At 35.6% G+C, this 13,484-nt stretch overlaps 1 protein-coding gene across 1 annotated transcript in view; it reads left to right on the top strand.

Annotated features, from left to right (window-relative positions):
• The window catches only part of PDE3B (phosphodiesterase 3B), a 109,686-nt gene that overhangs the window by 34,182 nt on the left and 62,020 nt on the right, over window positions 1–13,484 (top strand). The gene's annotated exons all lie outside the window — the stretch shown is intronic.

Raw genomic sequence — 13,484 nt, 5'->3', positions numbered from 1 at the left:
GTTATAGAGAAAAAAAATTATAAAAAAATTTCCCCTCCCCCCCCCCCCCCCCGCCTCCAATACCACCTTTCTACACTCTCCCAACTTCCACCTGTTTTCATCTCAGGGGACTTCCTAATGTGGTTTAGCTATTGAGTTACAAGCGCCTCTTCAGTCTCCCCTTCAACTTATGGGCACTTCCTCCTTTGCCCAGTTTCACCTTGAACTTACTTAAACTTCTTGCATGCACAACTTCCTTTGATAAGGCAGGTTACTTACTACCTGTTAGTGAAGAACTGCCTCTTTCTGTTTTGGACCTGGCTCGTCCTAGCTCTTTCTAATGGCTTATGGTTCTTGTGCTGTAAAAAAAGTACTCTGTTGAGTTTGACTTTTTACTGACCAGTTCCTTGGGCAGAATTTGCAACAATCATGAGTTCAGTGTAGCAATATACATGACATCTAGCAGTGATAATAACTAATTTGCTTAAAAATTATTTTAAGCTGATTTGAGAGACCAGCTTGATATGTCAAAGTTCATGACTTTGTATATTCTTAGACTGAATATATTGCAGTAATATACAGTTTTGCTGTCTCCTGGAGGTGGATAACTGTCTACCATTAGGATTTTTTATTGCAGGATGATGCCACTCAAAGTTCTGCCCAACAATAGCAGATGTTCTTGTGCAAAATGCCTGGAGACAAATGAACAGCAGAAAAATCTGCTCACTGAGAAATGATACCATGCTATTACATTCATTTCCTTTTGCAGGGGAAAGCTGTTGATTCTGTGTTGTGTGAGATCAGTTGGAATTACTAAAACTGTCTTTGCATACTTGAAGAGAAATGGCTGCATCTTGGACATATGGTTTGGTTTTTACAAGTGTTTGTTCTGCTGGCTCTGTTCTTGTTCACAGAGAGCAAACTTTGTATGTTTTTGTAAATAAATGGATTATTCAAAAAATTATCCTTTCAGTGTCACTGACTTCAAAAGGCAAACACAGCAGAGATCCCAAAATACAGTTTTATTTCCACTCTTTCCATGTTAGATCATGTGTTAACAGTAAAAATAATAATAATTAAATAAATTTTAAAAAAGTGTAACTCATTGTTTATGACATGATCGTATAACAATCCTATTTCAAATTTTAAAATGTTGCTCTGTGGGATACTATACTCCTATTTCAAATTTTAAAAGCTGTTGCTTTGGGATACTATACAAAATACACTGAATTTCTATAATGATTTTTTAAAAAATTAACCTATCTAATTTGTTAAACAGTTACTGTAATCTCTCCTTGAATTAAGGGTATAAAATATTAAAATGAAATTTTCAAGAACACCTGTGGGTTAACCATAATTATCTTAAATTGAGACAAAGCAACAGGCTCTTATTACATATCCTAATTGCAGTACAACCTATAGCAACCATTCTTGTCTCAGGTTTCTTAGTTACCATCCTGTATGTTCTCTTAGTTTGTGAAACTGTAACTGGGCTCTGATCCAAAAACTTCTCTGTAAATTTATGATAGACAAACTGAGAAGCATTTCTCTCTAGACTTGCAATAAATACCCATGCTGGTTCTTTATAACTTCTTGATAAATTATTTGCTGGATTATTTTTAGCAGTCCAGTGTTACTTTTCAAAAAGTTACATTTTCAGTGCAGTATCATAATATATTAAAGCTGCATTATTTTACAATCTAGGCTTTTTTCATAGGTTTTCAATACATCTTAAACGGGCAACCACAATTTTAAAATTCTGAAACACAGTATAGAGTCAACAGAACTTTTTAGAACTTTCTTGCTCATTTACATAGGAAAATTAAGTTTTAATAAAGAAATTGAATAAATTGGGAAGATGTGTAATGTTAGTATGAGATGCTGGAAATGGAATAATCTTTCATGGATAATTGGCTAACAGTAAGATTTTGTTGCTTTGCTCATTGTTTATACAAAGATTATGAAAATATAAATTTGTTCTAACTTTGATCCTGTACATCTCTTCTTCCTACTTTTCATTTGACTTTTGCTTTTATTCCAGATGTAAAGTTAAACAAGTGCAAAGCTACTGTCTTAAGAAATATCCTGAAAGGCTAGGAGACTTCAACAGCATTTTTGGTTAGCATGTGTTATACAACAATTAATGGGAAAGTTGGCTGATAAGGTGCATTTATAAAGTTACAAATCAAATGTATTTGTACATAAGCGGTGAAGATGCTTTTTGTCTCTGTAGCCCAGAATAAACACTCCTATGAGGGATAGTTCACATACGGTTGCCAAAAAAAGGAAAGGTTTGTAGATAAACTACGCATGATGTCTGAAAGAATTAGTTTCAACTCAAATATGGTAACGCCTAATGTAGTCTTCGGAGGCAATTTGGACACATAGGCTTTATTTTGTGATTTCCTTCTGAGTTGTTCTTTTTTGGAGGCAACCACTTTAACGTGTTGTTCCTAGAGTGAATTCATAGCATATTTTGTGAAATATTAGTTATTCTCTTTCTGCTCTTGGTAGCTTTGCCTCATTGCCTTATTTTAGAAACTGACCATCCTTTTTGGCCAAATAATTGGTTCTCTTACATGTTGTACAGCAGTGGTCCCCAAACTACTTGGGATGGCTAATGGTTACCATCCCACTCAGTTACAGCAGTTGCAAGGGGAATTCCATCCCTGATGTAAAAACTTAACCGCTTGTTAATATTTGGAGTTCTAATCCTAGCAGAAATGAGCAATTATCACAACAAGGAAAATAAAATTGGCAATTACCCCTTTTGGTATAAAGGTAAGATGGGGATACAGGGTAAAATTTATTCTTTCATAGAAAACATCTACTATTGACATATTATGACTCTATGACCTCTTGAGGTTCCTTTCAAATGGAATTATCCTAGAAGACTATGTACCTATTGGTGTGAAATTTTGTGTAGACATAGCTAACTAGTTCAGGTACTGCTGAGGGCATGTTTGCAGTAGCACATAATTCTTCTCAGGCTGTGAATCCTGGGAAAGGAGCTGAGCAAATATTTAAGCGTACTGAGTCAATGTTGAACTCCAGCCACTGCAGCTACTGAGCTAGTACTACCTACGTTTTTTAGCTTGTAGTTCTCTAGGAGTTTTCTAACATACTCCTTGCTAGCTTGTATGAATGAACTAGAAACATCTCAGTACCTTTGACTACTACTCATAACTCTTCTGTCATTGTAGAAATAGGCCATACAACTTTATATGTGCCATCTTTCTTTTCTTGGGATTTAAACTTGCAAAAAACTATAGAGATCCTCATTACTTTAACCAGTACCTCAGTCTGTTAGCTTACTGTGTTAATGTAAACTTACCAGCATGTATTAATTCTACCTTTCAAAAGGTAGTGGGAGCAGACTAAATGTTTAGTGTTCTGAAACATGCATTTTAGATGCCTGTAATATGTTCTCACTGTATAGCACAGCAGTCATAGCAACTGTGTGTTCAAATCATATTATGCCTTTGAATATTGAAACCTGAAAAATTCTGCTAACTTGATATAAATCTTAAGTTGCACTGATGTTTAACTTAGCATTTTGGTTAAATCTTGTGAATTTTGGAGGAAAATGTTCATATGCTTTAACGATATGTTGCAATGCTCTCTGACTGCAGTATTAGTTGCCTTTATTGTCAGTCACTGAACTCTTCAAAAATTAAAACCTCTTGTTGATATTTTTAATTTAGTTCTCTTGTCCCCACACTGCTATGAAACCTTTGTTGATCTTGGATGCTGCTGTTTAATGCTGCTGAAGTAATTCATGATAGAATGAGCTTTTGAAGTATATTTTGCTTAAAAGCATAAGTCTGTATCTTCCTTTAAAGAAGTGTGTTCTGTATAGGAGAATTATCAGAAATTTGCACCTCTTAAACTGGGGAAAGAAGTGATACCATACAACTCTTGTCCTTCATTAGATTATGTCAGCAAAGTATATAATATATAATGAATAAACTACATACATGATTCACATTAGAATTTTTAAACTGTTTTACTCTGTAAGCACAAAATCTATTTTAAAACTCTGTTTGTGAATCATATCAAATTTTGTTGTTTTTCATAAACAGATTACAGGTAGATTTTGAACACACTGATCTTTAGTTTAACTGCTAGTACTTGAGCTAAAGAAATAATTCTGAAATCCCTCTGTAGACCTGTTCCTGAAGAAAGATTTGATGCATGTTTACCCAATTAATTAGTGAATCTTAGGGTTTTTTTGTGAATGAAGAACCATGCAGCAGAGGAACCCTGGAGCAGGAAAGGTGCTGGATCACACAGCAAGCTGAGATTTCAGTGCTTAAACAGGTTAGCATTGGTAAGGCCCTGCTGGATGTCACTCTCCTCCATTAGATTGAGGTGCTACAGTCTCTTTTGAGACTTTGATTTTGAAGCTTGTTAATAGCTTCATTAACTGTTATAAAGGTTGAAGCTGTTGTGTGATGGACTGAACCACTGAGAAATCATTACTAAACATTCTGTAACAGAAAAATATGCTTCTAAGGTTTACAAGAATTCCTCATTGCATCAGTAGTATACTGGATTTACGTTATAGGACTTCAAAAATTGGGTGGTCCCTTACACCAGGCTTTATCTAGAAAGTTAGAAATTAATAGTGGTATTATGGGCAGAAATAACACAGTAGAAAAGTTTGCAAAAACTATCTTATAAACCAGTCTGAACAAAAGAAAGAACAATATTGCTGTTTTGTACAAGTTGTCATCTATGTGTTTGTTTAAGATCAGTGAAAATCTCACAAGTCTAAAGAATCCAGATAATCATAAATTGTTGGATATTGAGTGAGTTGGAGTTAATATCGATAGTAATTTTAACTGCTAGATAAAGAATGAGTTACATATCATGACAGCAAAAAAAAAAATCTTGGAAGCTAGAATGAGTATCTCTTCACGAAGCTGTACTGTGCAATGTCAATACTGTCAAGAGTTATTACTGAATATTGAAGTAGATGGCTTATGTGAGTTAAAACAATAAATGTTTTGTGCAGATAATGTGAATATGTCTTCAACTGAGTATACATATGAATAATTATGGAAACTCTTGCAAGCACTTGTCTGTTCCTCTGCTGTCACCTAAGAAATCAGATAAATAGCTAAGAATTTTTTTAAATGTTTCAACAAGACTTTTTCTCCTTTCAGAGATCTTGCATTTTGTGGCACCTTAATAATTTTAAAACTACATTAATGAAATATAGCTTTATGTAGATTGTTTAGATTTTGCATGAGGGTGGGGTGCTCAGATTAAATCTTTAGATACTACCAAAGATTGTTTATTGAAGCAGCCAATTAGAGAAACCAGAAAAGGAAAAGCAACTGTTAACTTCTTCCTGAGGAATATTTAGGATCTGCTTCAAAATAGCAATCAGAGAGCATGTCTGTAATGATGATTGCAATGGCAGCGATCATTCAGATTTCATATTGGAGAAATGGAAACCAAAAGATCTGTTACGCTTGTGCTCAGAAGAATTGTTAGAATAAAAGGGGAAAGTAAATAAAGTAGAATCCATGCAAGCGGCATAGAGACTATTCAAAGACATCATACTGGAAACTGGAGACAAATGCATGCCATTTATCAAAACAAGATATAAAGATAAAAAGAAAGATGCCATGATTAAACAGGATGGTAAAAAAGGCTTATAGGAAAAAAAGTAAGTATTCTTGAAAGAAGTTGAGCTTTTATCTAGAACAGACACGTTAAATGTAATAGTCCAAGGCAGATCAAAAATAATCTGAAGAGCAACTTGTACAAATATTAATAATATTTTTTTGTATTTTCTACAAATGCTTTGGAGGCTTGAAGCCTCCCAGAATGCCTGTAGGACTGGTAGGTTCTCAGAAATAGAAGGAGCGTCCATATAAGATGAAGCTACAGCAGGAGAAGAAACGATTCTTTTTGATAATGTTTGCTGTGGGAGAACCTGGAGAAAATTCCTATGCTGAAAGTTTACAGGCAATGTTTCAGAGGGTTTAAGTCAAATTTAAGTGTTGTAAAATAAATTTGTTAAAGGAAAACCAGCAAAATGTCAGGACCAGATAACGCATGCCCAAGGTTCTCAAGAAACTTGAGGATGGAACAACCAAATTGCTGAATGTAATGTGCAGCTTTTTACTTAAAATTGATTAGGTCCCAGCTGACTGCAAGTTGGCCCACGTCGTATCGCTTTATGAAGGTTCCCACGAGAGCTCTAAAGAACTGTTGGCCAATAATAATGACTTTCATAGCAGGCAAATTGTTAGAAATCATAACAAACATTAACATTACTCATTTTGGAGAAAGATGATGTTTTGGGGAAGAGTCAATGCTGCTTTTGTTGGCGAGTCTTGCATTAAACAAACTTACGAGAATTTTTTGAAGGAACCAGCAAGTTTGTAGATAATAAAGATCCACCTGATACAGTCTGCTTGGATTTCTAAATGGCAAGGCTGGAAAAGGGAAGAGAAAGAGGTAACAGGGCTAATCAAAGCTATTGGAAACCCTTTCATACAAGGCACTATGAGGGCTGCTATGGGGAAAATTAACTCCATCCCAGCCAGACTCAATACAATGGGCTGTGACTGCAGCGTGGAAGAAGATAGCTATAGGGAGGATATGACAGTGGTCTGTGAAATCATGAATGGCAGAGAAAGCCATAAGAGGCTAGGGGTATCAGATGTTTGAGCCTGCTTGAGATGGTGTGTATTTTAATCTATGAAACTTCTTTTGATAAGACATTGCAGATGCCAGAAGTTTAAGGAAGAAAATTCATTAAGAGCTATTAAATACAGTGCCACTTTGAGGAAGTATTTGAGTTGCAAATTGCTGGATACTGGGAAGGTTCAGGAGAACAGGTTTTTTATTTCTCTGTAGGAATCTTCTGTTGACTTGTCAAAACCAGGATACTAGGATACGGAGGTTTGTGGTCTGATCCAGTGTAGCTAGTTTATATTCTTGTTTAAACCAGTAGGACAATATTACTTCTTTTTTAATTTAAGTGGGTATTCTTGATTGCAATTGCGTACAGAAAAGGAAGGAAGAAAGCACAGGTAAATTAACAGTTTTAAAGTCCATAATCTGTTGTGGGTTTTTTTGTTTTGTTTTCATTTAATCAGAGATTTTGATGATAATAAACTTAATTATGTTTTTTTTTGAAGTTACATGAATGAAAGTAACAGTAGCCAAATTCCCAATATAAACCTACCTTATTTTAACATAATTATTTATAATCTTTTGGCTTGTATCCCTCATGATTAATAACTAACTTCTGTCTCAGAGCAAACTTGAATTCAAAAGTAGGCTACACAGTTACCTGTTACTGTAAATTTGCTACAGAATTCCATAAATACTTTTACAAAATATTATTCTGTAGATCCAAGTTCTAGATCTAATGTTTAATTTTGCCAGTTGTTCCCCCTCTCAATAATTAATCATGTTTTTTCTTTTATCTTCATTGGTTTACAATCTCTGCATAACCCAAACCATGAAGAACTTTTAGGGAAAAAATTGAAGTTACCTTCTTCCAGTTAGAGTTCTCAGAAATTGATGCTGAATATTTATACTGTTTGTGCGCCTTCCACTTTGTCACCTGAATTACCAGTTATTAAGAGTTTGAAGAACTGGAAGAATATGATTTGATTGGAATGCCAAAGGCAGGGGCAGCTGGTGTATGTGACAGCAAGTATTGATACGGGAGTTGCTTTTATTTGATGTATTTTGTTAGCATGGATGCATGGAGTCCCTCTTGAGGAACTCCAATTAAGAGTACATAAAGCTCATTTTTATATAATGCTGTAGGTCATGAAAATGTAAAACCTGGACTGAATATAGACATTCTATATTCTGAGTAGAAATTTGTATGGTTTATTTTTTAGCTCTGCACACAGGAGGAGAACATTTGTTAGGTTAGATACAGGGTTCTGAAGTGAAGTCAAACTTTTGTTAAGCCTGTCTAGCCAAAATGGATTAGAAAATTGATTTCTAAATTATAATTTAACTTGTCTTTGCCTCCCTTTTCCAAAATGAAAACTACTAACTTGGCACATAGACTAAACTTACCTTATTCTTTCTTTCCTTTTTCTTTCATTGGTTTAAGACCAATGTTGTCTCAAACTCTTCTGTTGTAGGACAAGACTGGAAATTGAAGAGAAATGGCCTTTATGGCAAGGATGTGTGTATAGTTATCTTTGCGAAAATCTGCTCTCAGATCAGCTATGTTTTTAAAAATTGTATTTTGCATATGCTCAATAAAACTTCTTTTATCTTTATAGCACAGTACCTGAAGGTTCCACCATAATGTGTACAATCCTATCTGAAGTGGACTTGGCCTATAGTTTCAGCTCTGAGCTTGGGCTGTGCCCCAGAACTGAACAGGAGGATGGTTTCTTCTGTCCTTTGTCTCTCCCTTGCCTTGTCTTGCCTGATTTGATTGCAGTAGGGATAAGAACTGGATGTGGGTGTGGGGAAGAAAATAAGTTAAAATGTTTTGGTAAGTGGAAGGGAAGAAGTTGGGGCTGAAGGAGAGGAGGTTCAAATGATGGTTTGAACTTGAATGAAAATGGGATAATTTTATGTCTGGAGTAATGAGATTGATATGCTAGACAAGGAGGTAATGATGAGAAGCTTGATAAGTAAGCGTAGCTGGAGATACCTGAAGAATGAAACTGGAATAAGGAGGTAAGGGATGGGTCTGGATTAATGCTGGAAGGGACAGGGCTGTAAATCCTGTATTCGAGAGAACAAACAGAAGTTTGTGCTTGCTGAGGAACATTGCAGTCAGGAGACTGAATGACACCATCTCCCTCTGCTGCAAGCAAGCACCTGAGAAAGGCTCTTTGTGCTTTCTAATATTCATCTGAATAGAAGATATTAACCTGACTTATACCATTGCTTGCTCCAATGGGACAGATCTTGTGGTGGCTTGTCACTCCATCAGTGTGATGACATATGATGGAATTTGGGAGTGTTGGTTTGCCTTCTTGAGAACTATTAGGCAGTAGCAATAAAAAAGCTAAAATGGGCTGTGTTTCTGAAGGAATTAAAAAATTAAATAATTCTGGAAATAAAAGTGCCTATGATTTTGCAAGTTCTAATTATATAATTCCATACACCTCTCCTGTCCCCACCTACCCCCCAAATCCTGAAATTCGTGGTGCACCACAGTGACTAATGAGAGATTTTTTTGTTTTGTTTTGTTTTCACACTGTAGTTCCCAGTTCTCCGTGCCCCCAAATAAGTGTAAAGAATGAGTCAGGGGTCAGAAAAAAAGAAGATGGGCTTAGGCTTGAGGCAGTTGAGCATTACATTGGAGAACTGAGTTTTATTCTGACTTTGTCATTGAAATTTCTTTGTGTGTGTGAGATCCTTGGTGAGTCACTAAAATCTAACTTTTCCCAAGTGGTTACTAATTGTATATGTGTTTTTTGGTTTGTTCTCCACCCGCCCGTCGTGTCGTCCCGTGTGTCGTGTCTTTCCCCCCCCCCCCCGACTATGGATCTGATTTGCAGTAATGGTAACCACTCTTTGCTGTAGCCAAAGACTACCAACTGTAGTTTGAATGCCTAAAATCTATGTAAGTGGTGAAAGAAATTGAACATTCAATTAGACATCCAAATTTAGCAAGATTATTTCAAATTTTTTTTTATCTGAGTTACTAATCAGTAAAGTACTCCAAAATTTTGTAAGAATGTTTGTGACTATTCAGGTGTTAATCATGGTAAGCATTATACGAAAGCCAGAGGAAGTAAAAAAAATTGTTGAGTGGTTTTGAACTGCATTCAGCAAGTATGGGGCCATACACTGAACAATGAAGAAGCAGAGGACTGTGCTCTTTCTGTGGACCTGATCCATTGTCTTTCAAGTGTGGCAACTCACACTTGCTGTATTCCTTGTTGACGGACAAAGTTTCTATCTCATATCTGTAAATCCCTTAAGTCACCCTAGTATATTGACAATGAGTGTATTTGCTTCTTTTTCTATTTATACACCATTAGCATGATATTTTCTAAACATAATTATTGCATCAAACTTGAGACTACCTTATGAGACTGAGAATTTCAGAGATACATTTTCTACATTGAATTTTGAAAAACGCTTTCCATTCGCTTAAGTCATGACGAACTACTTACATGCATCACCAAAAAGGAATGTGACAGCTAATTATTTGTTCTGCTGCAATAGAACAAGTTTGGTCAGTCACGAATTGAAATTTTTGTTTATAATACATCAGCATGTGGCAGTGGTACTGTGATCCTAAAACATTAACCACAATATTTTTAATGTCTAGAACACTGTGAGTGCTGCTTATATACTATACAACTCTATTACAAATATATATGTATATTATACTGTACACTACTGTATAGCAGATTTTTATATATTTCAATTCAAATATTGGTGGTTTATGTACAGTAAAGCACTGTGGTGCTTTTAAGAAACCTGCATTTATGCTTTGCAGTTTTGCTTGAAATATTACAATACTAATAGCCCTCAATTCACTTTCATTGTACATGATTATGATAAAGCCTTTCCTTTTCCAGAAATCATTTATCTTCAGGTACAGGCTGGATGTGTTCAGATAAAATAATCAGTGTAGATAATTAGAGATATGCAATAAATTCTGTAGTCAATAACACTTTTAGAGAGCTATGCCTTGTTTTCTTTCAGGGTTGAAACTATGAGGAGAAAGGATCATTTTGTGGTTGTAATAGCTGAATGACAAAGAATCTTTGTCTGATACAGTGTTGTTGTACTGATAACCAGTCTATTTCAATTGTCTTTCTGTCTTGCTCTGCCTTTAAAATATTTTAATCATAATGCTTTCATCTGTCTTGGAGAAGATGGAGAAGGTGGGGGTTTTTTAATATTATAGAAAACTCATTAGAAAATTAATTTGTATTCTATTCGCAGTTTGGAAGGTTTATGGTAAAGAACATATGAGGTCACACTAAATGCGTGGAATAGAAAGAAATACTGAATTGTTTCCTTACTTAAAATGGTCTAATTTAACCTTTTATCCCATAATCATTTAGATGTGTGGCTGGGTATGTTACTATGGCTTGGCTAGTTTATGATACATCAGCTGTTCTGCAGTAATTGCCGATGGATTTGCTTTTATTTCCAGTGTAGTAATACGTTCCCAGTGTATTTTCTCTGAGGGGTGATAACTTGAAGTATTCTGTTTTTTAAAAACAGCAAGAGGCTTCAGATGGAGCAGCTGAAAAGTAGCAGCTTGCACCACGCTAATTGCCTAATGGTTGGGTTTGAGAGTGCCTAATGGTTAGAAAAATGTCCCACTTCACTGGGGTAGATTCAACTCTACATGAAACTGCAGCAATTCTTGTATCTTGAGTCATACATTACCAACCTATTTCTACCAGTTGAGAAAACAGGTAATTCATATTTCCTGGAGTTGAGGCATATATATTGAGAGCTTCGGATTTATCATATTGCTTCAAAATATTATAATAATTTTAGTGCTTTTATTACTTTATTCGTAACTTCCAAGAGTTTACTTTGCACTTTCTTTACAATACTACAAAGAAATTTGGGCTACCACTTGCACAGCACATGTAAGAATGTTAAATAGGTTGATTTAATTTATTACAACATTAATACTAGGAATCTCAGCACTTATCTTTGGTTTGAGTACAGACTCAGTTAATGTAATTTCTGTCCCCTTGATTTGACCCAATAGTTTCACATGCTGACTGACAGTTTTAAATTGATGATAAAAGTCTCTTGAGCTGTTTTTTTCTTCGGAATATTTCACCATTTTACATATATTCTGAAGATTTAAGTTAAAATTGCTGAAGTCCAATGAATATCTAGTTGGAGAGCTGTCTCCACTGCTGCGGCAGGCAATTTCTGTCATTTACTCCAGTGGCATCCAAGTTTTTCTAAATAGTGAGTGAAAAACAGTCTCCCAGCCTTTCACTGCCTATATTGGTGTAAATGTGCTGTTCAGAATGACAGATTTTATCTGCTCACTGTGTAGTATGCTGATTTCTCAGCAGTTTAACTTTTCCTTTCCCACCAGCCTGCAGCAATTTGTGTATCAATAGTATAAAAAAAGTCAAATTTGCATCTTTTACCACCAGTAATCGTTTTCTATACAGACTGATGATGCAGTAATGAACCAGTTATGAGAGGGCAACTCATGAATATAAATAGTCCCATTTTACAAGTATTTTGCCAAGGTCAGTGGGAGAGAGGAGGGAGGTCAGAAGTAGCTCCTTAGTCACAATCACATCTGGAGCTGAAACAAACTCTTTCTTTGTCTGTAGAAATTTGGCAGTGTTTTAGGGTTGCTAGAGTTTAGATGCTAAAATCTGGGACAATGGCAGAGAACTAAACTGTGCATACATAGATTAACTGTGCATGGAAAGTACAATTTATCTGCATAATAACCACTTTTTCTGGATGCCTAGTAGCCTCGATTTCTACATGTTTGGAGAAACGACTGTTACCACAGAAATACAGGAAAAGCCATACCTTGTATGCTTTTCATAAGGCATTGGATTTGACCACTAGAACATAACATCTTAATTATACAGGACATCTGGCAGTCCTGTGAGGTTCAGTCTGCATTTTTCCCTCATCACAGAAGAAATATTAATGCATCGGCAGAAGCATTCTTTGGATGCAGTGATTATTGTTCAAGATAGCACTACTGGCACTTGTTTTTGACCTCTAAACTTGTTTCTGCTTGGCAGTGGCTTTTGGTATTGTCCAACTGCAGACTGGTGTCTTCTCAAAGAAAAAATATTTTTGTTTCCTCTTATCTGTCAATCTGTCTGCTTAAGTAGTCTCTGTTATCATAATATTATAAAATGCAACTCACAAATTGCCTCTGAGTGGGGGGGTGAGGGGGGGAAGGATGTCTGCAAGTTCCAAAATGGGTGGTGCTTATGTGATTCTTTTTGCAGTTTCTCAGTTTAATACTGGATTTTAAGGAAACTGTCTTCGGAACATAAGCTCTTCAGGGAAAGAGGGACAGGTTGTCTTAAAAAATTAGCAATGCAAGAAGACAAAAAGTTTATGTTATTGCCACAAAGAACACCACAGCCAAGGGACATGGTGGTGGGCGCTTTCTAGAAAGTATCTTCCAGCCAAAATAGTCTCCTTTTTTTTATGTATACAGCAGTTATTTTTCTTCCATATCCAACATGTCAAACTGATGGAGTACAGAAACTTTTTCTATAATTACTGACCAATCTTGTAGTTTCACTGAACAAATATTTCGTATTTGACAGTCCTAATACATAATCAGTCTAGAATAATGCCATAAAGCGGAATCACTGAATATATGCTTGAGGAGTGAGATTATTGGCCCTTAGCTATCAGCTGATGAATAAACCAAGCATTGTGTCCTCATGCCCCCTGAAGCATTTCCACAGGTTTGAAGTACTGTTTGGGTATGGGACTTACCATTTTCCAAATTTAAGGCCTTTTGTAGAATCATAGAATCATTAAGGTTGGAAAAGACCTCTAAGATCATTGAG

Source organism: Aptenodytes forsteri, unplaced genomic scaffold (genome assembly GCF_000699145.1).
Source record: "Aptenodytes forsteri isolate BGI_AS27 unplaced genomic scaffold, ASM69914v1 Scaffold8, whole genome shotgun sequence".
In the NCBI taxonomy this organism is placed as follows: domain Eukaryota; kingdom Metazoa; phylum Chordata; class Aves; order Sphenisciformes; family Spheniscidae; genus Aptenodytes; species Aptenodytes forsteri.
This window is presented reverse-complemented; position numbering and strand designations above follow the sequence as displayed.